We start from the raw sequence: 9,139 nt of genomic DNA, 5'->3' as shown, positions 1-9,139 counted from the left end.
ACTGGAAGTCTGAGTTTTCCTAACAGAAAGCAGGTGTGTTAATATGGTTTGGAGGTCTGACTATAAACAAAGAAAAGAAAAATGAAAATTTTACACAAGGTGAGAGGATGTGAAGTAAAAATAGCTCTTAGGAATTCTTTAAGAATTCTATCCAATTCAATTATTGTGGTGGGGGGAGGGCAACGGAAGGGAAATTGATTCTTTTTCTTCACTCAAGTTAAAAATGAAAATATACATTCCGGCCCTTGAATGATTGAAAGGGGTCCTTGGACTTTCCACTTGAGAGCTAGGAAGTTTGAGTTTAGGTTGATTCTTACTACCTCTATGCCTTATGATAATTTCTTTCCCCAGGAGTGGTAATAAAGGTGAGATGTGACCAGCATTTAAAGTGACTGACACAGGTGAAGGCTCAATATGTGTCAATAATTTCTGGGTTTGACATTCAAATGTCATTGTGCCCTCATCTTGATATTGGTCCATCCTTGGTTTCTTCAGGTCAAACCCAAATGCAAAACTGAGGCACCACCAGTTTTTCTGTGAACATTTTACTGATCATACTGTGTGAGCAATGGAGAAGGATTTTCCATGCACATCTCAAAGCAAGAGCTTAAACGTTGTTAGTTACTCAAATTGCACCTTGATCCTCTGGTGGGGGTGCCACCCAAAGTCTCTCTTATCTAACATGCAGGACAGCTTAATCGTTACACAGACAGACTTGCTTTCTTAGTATGTCTACCCAAAACAGTGCAGAGAAAGAGTAATTAAAAATACCAGACAGGTGGAACTAACCTTTTTGGGTATTTAACAGACATACTTGGAGGTCTATAATAATTTGGTCAGAGGACACTTTTTGCTCCTTGCCCTCTTAGGTCAACTAGTTCCAGGGGACTAGGAGCATCTCTCAAAATGTCCTATAACAGTGGTGGGTCACCTGTCCTCTTGATCAAGGAGGCTGAGGAGACCCCACCAGATGGACTTGAACCAGTGTCCAGTCTATAAAGAGGAGGGTCAACACAAAGGAATCATTTCCTCCATGCTTCCAAGTGAAGTCAACCATGGTCGAGCATGACCTTTGACTTACCTTCACATAGGCAGAGCTGGTAAAAGAAAGGAGTCAGGGGCTCCTCCCAAGTCCATGTGACCCCTGTGGAACAGATTCTCAAATGACCTTAAGTATAAAAATAAATTGGTTTATCTGGTCCAACTGTATGGCCTTAAACACCCAAAAGGAAAGTATAACCAAAGATTAAAGGGGCCAATATAATCTCATAAGAGTCCATATGTGTAGCTAAAGGCTACATCACAAGCAACAATGCCAGACAGGCGATACCTTCTTTTGAGTTGTTGGCCAGGGATTCCCAAAGGGATTCCCAGATAGTAGCCCAGCGTAGAACTGGGAAAATGAACAGCAGACCCCAATCTTATCCAAAGGAATATTGACAACTGATTACTGCTAGATGAGGAACAGCTGACCCTCCTAAAACAAAAAGCTCCAGATAAGCTGACTAGAGTCACCAGAAGGGCAAGTAGTGGGGAATGGCTGGGGGTGCCAACAAACACAGCAGACAGTAGCAGGGATATCTGAGCATAAGTGCTCTAGTGGGGGGAGGGAGGCTATGGGAGGGTGCTACCTGGGAAGTAGGTGTATAAATAAATTTAAAAAAACTTCTTCAAAGCATAAAAATTTTCCCTTAATAATTAGTAGATGTGAAAAACATTACCACTGAAATCTACCTGATGACTATGTTCAGATGCCAAGGGGCTCAGAAAGTAACTGACTGTGACTAGAAATAATCAGATATATAGAGATTAGAAATGCATGTACATCTTAGTGTCAATTGTATTAAAAATGAATTTTTCTGTATGAAACCGTGTATTTTAATACTGAAATGGAGATCTTTTTTAAAGTTTAAAACCTCATTTAATTTTATGTTTTATATGGTTTATACGGAGTACAATATTGTATAACTGTATTAGTTCAACTGTAACACTAAAAATTTCCAGCCAATTTTGAAAGAGACAAATCTTAGCTCTGGAAATTGTTATTGAACATGTCAATGCTGTTGTAATGAAATGCCACTTCTAATTATATGGTTATTAAATAAATAATTTAAAAAGAAACAAACAAACAAAAAGAAATCCTATAAATGATGTTTGATACCTAACATCATTCAGAAGTGTTGTAACCATTGAAAGATACTCAGAGTAAGTGATGGTTGAATACTCAGCCCTAAATGGGGCATTTAAACCACTCCTCTATGACTCAGGGGTCTGTGCAGAAGAGGGGGTATAGGAAGTCTAAGAGCCAGAGGACAGCCACTGTCACATGATCTCACAGCAGCTGCCTTGACTGCAGTTGCCTTGCTCATCAATGGACCTGTCTATAGTCAGCCATGGACCAAGGTATGTTTATTGACCTCTTTCCCTCCCTGAGGAACCGTTGCTGCTGATGGATTCTGGGGAGGGGCGGCCATTGTCATTATTTGTGAGCTTACCAGGCTCCAGTGGATAGTTCTAAACACTGATGATCTTGGTTAAAATCAATGGGTCACAAAGCAAAAAAAACCTGAGTATGGGAAAGGGACCTATGAGAAGATGATTAGAATGACAGATGTGAGTCAGAAAGAGAGAGAAAGAGAGAAAGAGAGAGACTATGGGAATGAGAGCACACAGAATTCATGGTACACATCTATAAAATTGTCAAAGAGCAAATTTAATCAATTAGAAAAAAGGAGTCAGAAGCCTTTTCTTTCCTATTATATTTGCTTTGGGTGACTTGATGTTATCATCCTTGCCTAGTGGAAATGACAGTCTTTCGACTTAGACGCAATTGAAAGAAGTAAACTTATTTTGTCCCCAATGATTAAATCTGTGTGTCAGCTTAGCTTTACAGTCTTAATTGTGGTGACTTGAAATTTGACCTGTTAAAGGTATAAGTGTGTTAGCAGTAGAGAAATAAAGGTGGAGGCCCTTTCTCTTCTCCCTAAGATAGAAACATACTATTCAGAGTGACAGCAAATTAACTTTCCTTTTTCAAAAACCAATATTGACTGTGAAGCTACTTTCTGATAAGTGAATATATATCATGATCTGATATTTTCATAGAATTTTGCCTCTTACTAACCTTACTGTTTTGCTCCTTGTTTGCTCCTGTTTAATCTCCTTTATCTGCGTCCTTTAGCCCAAATAATGATAACCTGTGTGTAAGCAATCAATCTGCGAGTTTATCATTGTGATACCTGAAATCCTTAATAAAGAAAGGAAAACGAAGTGACAGATAGCCAAAAGAAAGCTTCACTTTTGAAATAAAGAAGTTATGGTTTGAATATGAGATGCTACCCATAAGTTCATATGTTAAATTGGTCCTCAGATACTGCTGCGATTTGGGGGCATAGTGAAAACTTTGAGGACTGGGACCTCAGTTGACAAGGTATCTCAGTGGGTGCATGCCTTTGAAAGCTGCCTGGTGTCTGATCCTTTCCTCTCCCTCTGCTTTCTGTCCATCATAAAGTGAAAAACTCAACATGCCCATGTTGCCATGATGTTCATCCTTACCTGAAGCCCCCAAAAATGGAGAGAGCTGACCATGGATTGAAACCATGAACCAAAAATAAATCTTTTTTTTAAAAATACAGAAATGCAAAATTTACTAATACAGAAAATAAATTGATAACACAAATGACATTTTTGTGACAAAACCTGATCGTGTGGCCCTTGGTACTCGGTCTGGTTTGTTGGAGAAATTTGGAAGAGTGCAGAAAAGACTTAGGATGAAGTAGGCACACCTTAGCAGGTGATTCATACTAATATACAGAAGAGGAGAAAGCCCTTAGAAATGATGACAGGAAGCCATACTCCCGAGGTTTCAGGCAAGGACTCTGTGGGAAATAGAGTAGAAAGTCCTAGCAGAACATTTTACCTACCTGTTTTCCATATCTTCAAACTGTATGGGGCATATTTCAAAAGCAAAGGACTAATTAACTTGGCAGAGAAAATTTCAGTACAGAAGAACGTTCAGGTTTGAGCACAGTTGTTGCTAGCTGCCTTTAGACTGGTTTGCAGTAAGACTGGAGAGCAAAAAACAGGGTGCAATGATTTGGAAACTTGTAGTTCAGTCAGAAAAACCTGGGAAAACTTGGAACTAAGAAAAACAATGTTTCTCAAGATATTAGTATAACACAGGAACTCGGAGGTGACAGAGGCCCTGATTCAAAGGGGCCAGGAAAATACTTCTCAAGTTAACACAGAGCTTGGTGCAATCGCCTGATGCACCATTTACAGAGTCTATGAAGAATGCGAGAGTTAGAGCGTGATGGATTCTTCCACCAGTATGTCAAAGGAAAGCCTGAGAGCTCAGCTTCACAATCCACTCAGGGGCCTCTGAGGGTTTCAATGCTTGAAGCTCTAAAGGTAAACTCTAATCTGCAAAGGAGACACAGATAAAGTTACAGATGCCGAAAACATGAAATATCTGCGGAGAAAACCTTTTAGGAAGGAGGGAGAGCCATAGCATTAGAAAAAATGTGTGGGCTCCAAAAGTCAAGGGTACAGGGGAGGGTGAGGAAGCCCACTGGAGAACACATCATAAAACTATGTGTCCTGTATGTCAGATGTGGAGATACAGGATTTTACATTTGTCCTGATGGGTGTCATTAGTCTTGATTTGGTCCCTTGCTTCTTTCTTGTGCCCCCCCCATTCTTCCTTTATAGAGTGAGAATGTTCCTTTGTCCTGTTATATATATTTATACACACACACACACACACACACACACACACACACACACACACACGTCTTTGGAAACTTTTAGAAACTGACTTAATTCATTTTGTATTAGAAAGATACACATTTGTGCCTTTGGGACTCAGCAGTGGGACATTCTGAACTCAGTACGAAATGTTCCTATGACCTCACATCTTTAACCCTCGATCCTCAGCTTGTGACACTCTCCTGGAGGATGATGGCAAAGCTGGAAGAAATAGAGACTTCAAAGCTATAGCTTCTCCCACATCTTCCTGCCTTCTACAAGGTAAACAGCATCACCCACACACACATATGTTCGCATTACCATGTTGTAGAGTGTAACCTCAGGTCCAAAGTGATAGTCATCCAATCACAGGCTGAAGTCTCTGAAACCACCAGTCGGAATAAATCCTTCTTCCCTTCAGTTGTGTATGGAAAGGATTCTGCTATGGTGATGGAGAAGCTAACACAGCTTCTCTCTACTTCTACTGCTTAGGATCTTAGAAAATGAGGTTTGGTTCAGCTCTCTTTCTCTTCCTTTTTTTTCTGCCTCTCTTTGATTCTGAGAACTATAATGTCCTAAGGGCTTTTAGGTTGCTTTAAGTTCTCTGACCACACTCTCGTTTCATCTTTGGTGATTTTCCTATGTGATATTAATCCCACTGCATCACACTCTGATCTGATTTCTATTTACTGGATTGTGGAACCAGATTCTTCTTATGCAACAGCTTTTCTTGAAAGGGTCTTGCAATATTTAACTCCGCAATCTTCAAACTGAGGGAAATTCTACCCCGATACCACACAGAGTTACCTGAACTATTGCAAAATGCCTTGGCTCTATCTTCTTACTTATACATACTCAGATCCTGGTTGCTTCCTTCAAAATAGTAACTAATTGAATGTATTTATTCCATCAACTCTATCATTCATATCACATCTATAGTACTGTACATTGACCACAGAAGCAAATGTGCCCCTCTCTTTCTAAGTGCAGTCATCCATCTGTGACAGAGTGTTCTCACTGAAACTGAGAGAGGCCATATGCTCTCTAAAAGGTCTCACCTTGCACAACAGCTACTTTAATCACCAGAAGCTCTATTTACTTTCCATTGAAGATGCAGTGGTGGTCCAGTGGGAAGTATCTGAATTAAAGAATGAGAGGAGTCCACTGGCAGCTCACAAAGTCCTTGGTATCCCCAGACTTAGCATTTTCTAAATAAAATGGGCTTTCCACTCGAACCGTATTTTAAAAGGAAAAAAGAGTCTTCCCATGAAACAGACACCAGACAGAAAGAGCTCTGTTGACATTCCCCAAACAGGGTTGCAGCTGTTAACTTCTTCCATGACTTTTTCCACTGAAATATTTAGGCTTCACCTGCTGACGGACAAGACAGAATTCTGTGCCCTCCCCCACTCCAGCTTCATCTCAGCCTCAACTTTCTCATGAAAAGGCAGCAGTCTGAGCGCTTGGGAAATGCCACTAAGGATAGTCCTGAGCATACCCTGCTGCATCTACCTTCAAGACTGACAGTGTCACTTCCTGCTGACTCTTCCCTCATAGAGACTACTCTTCATGGAGATGAGGAGACCAGCACAAGAGTAGGCCCCTTCACTTCTTGGATGTCACTCTTTAAAAAAATGATTTTATAGAACCTGACTGCAGATTTCCCAGGATCTGGGTAATCACCATCAACTATTTCAATACCACAGAAATAGATATGGAGACTCAGGGGAGAACGAAACAATGAAAAACAAGGTGATGAATCAGATCCTAGTTCCAAAGGGCACATTTTCCTCATCTGAAATTGAATTAAAGTAAGACAGAAATGGAAAGGAAGATTTTCAGCCATAGGAAATAATTCTCTTTCTTACTCCCTTAGACAAAGTGCTGCAGCTATTGGCTCAAACTGCTGAGTGTGGTTATTCATTGCAAAGGCAATTAGCTCTATTGACACAGATTTTTGACTTGTAAAATTGATCTCCTAATAGATCTCTAAGCATCAAGAAATGTAAGTTAGCATTGCAAGATGAAGTGTTGATAGATAAGACCCTGAAAGCTAGGAATACAATAAAGTTAATTAGAACTCATTCAAATATTGAGCACAACTTACACAGCACTCCGTGTGTTCTGCATGACGCCTTGTATTTTCTAGGGTTATTCATTATAAATTTCACTTAGGTGGTACTGATTCCTTCATTCCCTTTAATTGAAATTAGCCAGCCCTGACTCTTAACCTTTCTACTCTGGGCAGGTGACCTCACATGCTATTTCACAGACAAAGGAGAAGCCATCATATGCAAAACACCTCATCCTCCAACCCTTGCCATGTAAATCCACAGGCATGTGGAATTTCCCTCTGCTGAGTCCACCCACCTCTCTTTTGACAAAGTGAAGAGCTGATTTCTCTTGTACCTTGTTCTTGTACCTTGTACCTTGTATCTTGTTCACTTTTATATTTATAATGCTCTTAAGTTAGTTTTCCCCTTCTCTGAGCTGTAGGCTATGTCTCAATCTTAGCTGGATCACATCCATCTGATCTTATGCCCTATCCTGTTTCTATCAAATATTGAATTTTAAACCTCAGATCATTTTCCAGCTTCTGTCTGGTTTCTTTTTAACATTTATAATTGACTGTCTTTTTGTACTTTCTATCTATCATCTATCCATTTATGTATGTGTCTATGTATCTATCTATCTATCTATCTATCTATCATCTATCATCTATCTAGCTATCAACTTCATCTATCTATCTATCTATCTATCTATCTATCAATCATCTATTATCTATCATCTATCTATCATCTACAGCTATCATCTATTTATCATCTATCTAGCTATCACCAGTCTATATCATCTATCATTTATCTTCATATCATCTGTCTATCATCTATCTATCATCTATCATCTCTCTCATGTGTGTCATTTATTAATACACATTTTCTATTTTGTACTAAGAGAGCCAAAGAGAGAACTACAGTTTTAGGAGAAGAAATCTATACACTAGGCACAGGCAGAAGACCAAATGGAATCAAAGAACATAAGCCACCTCCACAGAGAAAAGACAAAACAAGAAGAAATACTTTGGAGGCTGAAAACATTCAAAAGGCAAGGACAGTCAGTGTCGTATAATACCAATGCCAGATATACTGGGCTCAAAATATTCTAGGGACAAAAGCTGCAGAAGCAGCCCAGTCACATGGCTTCAGGAATCCACGAGTCATTTTTCTGGAACCATAGTGACTGTGGAATGAGGGCAAGTCTTTGCTTTGAGCTGAGTTTCCAGAGCTCTAGCATCCCAGAGAAAATGTAGCATATCAGGTCTTGTGGATGATAACCAAACTTGCTGGTTCTTGGGAAGAGGTAAAGTTGTGTCCCTAGAGACACGATACTTAGTATAGCAAGCGAACACAGAATAGCTTAAAGGGAAATGGAAAGAGGAAACCACTTAAAACCTGTTACCCAAGGCAGCTGAAACTGCCAGCTAGTTCTGTATACATGGATGAGTGTCTTAGCCAATCTCAACTTAAAGTTTTAAAACCATAAATAAAATTGATAAGAATGAGTTCATTAGAAACCTACATATAAGGTAATTTGTGTCTGGCACCTATTAAAAGCCAGAAATTTTATTTCATATAATTCCTCTGTTAACCAAGGACACAGTGTGCCGACTCGAATTGCTGCCATCCCTTTCCCACACCCATGCTGTATATAGTGTCTTAATTAACAGAAGCATGGAAGGCTTTTTCCAGTGGAATTTAATTCCAAACCATGAAGATGAAATAGCTGTCATAGTCTGGATACATCTCAGTGCATCTTGGGGGACATGAAACCAACATTTCTGTTCTGGTATTTCTAATGGAAGTGTATTCCTGAACACGGCTGCAGGAATCTTCACAAAGTGCTCTTGCTTTGGGATAGTGCGGCACCATGAGCTGTGGGCTTCATGCTTTCTTGCTGTCTACATTTGGTGAGGTTGCACTTAGCACTGTGAAATGCACCTCCTGTTAACTCAGCGAGGCTCCAGTCAGTATCTTACACCAGGCGGTACCTGCACCAATCCCCTTCAAAGAGATCCAGTGCATGCTGCACCGGGTACACTTACCACCCAAAGAAGTGAGCTACCTTCAGTTGAAGTCAAACGTCTGGCTGAGGCTAACCATAATAAAACATTTCATAATAAAATGATTTTTAATTTCATTTTATTTGGAAATTGGCCGATGAGTTATGGACTTTATATAGTATTTAAGTTTTTTATATTTCCCATGGGATCTGGGAAATATATCTAGACAAAATTAGGAATAGGAAACAAATTAAAAAGTGATTTATGCAAAACCTAAGTTCCCACAACCCCATAACACCCAGAGCTTAGAATTAGCATGGACTTCCCTGTTGCCAG

Source organism: Nannospalax galili, unplaced genomic scaffold (genome assembly GCF_000622305.1).
Source record: "Nannospalax galili isolate Female #2095 unplaced genomic scaffold, S.galili_v1.0 scaffold145, whole genome shotgun sequence".
Classification (NCBI taxonomy): domain Eukaryota; kingdom Metazoa; phylum Chordata; class Mammalia; order Rodentia; family Spalacidae; genus Nannospalax; species Nannospalax galili.
This window is presented reverse-complemented; position numbering follows the sequence as displayed.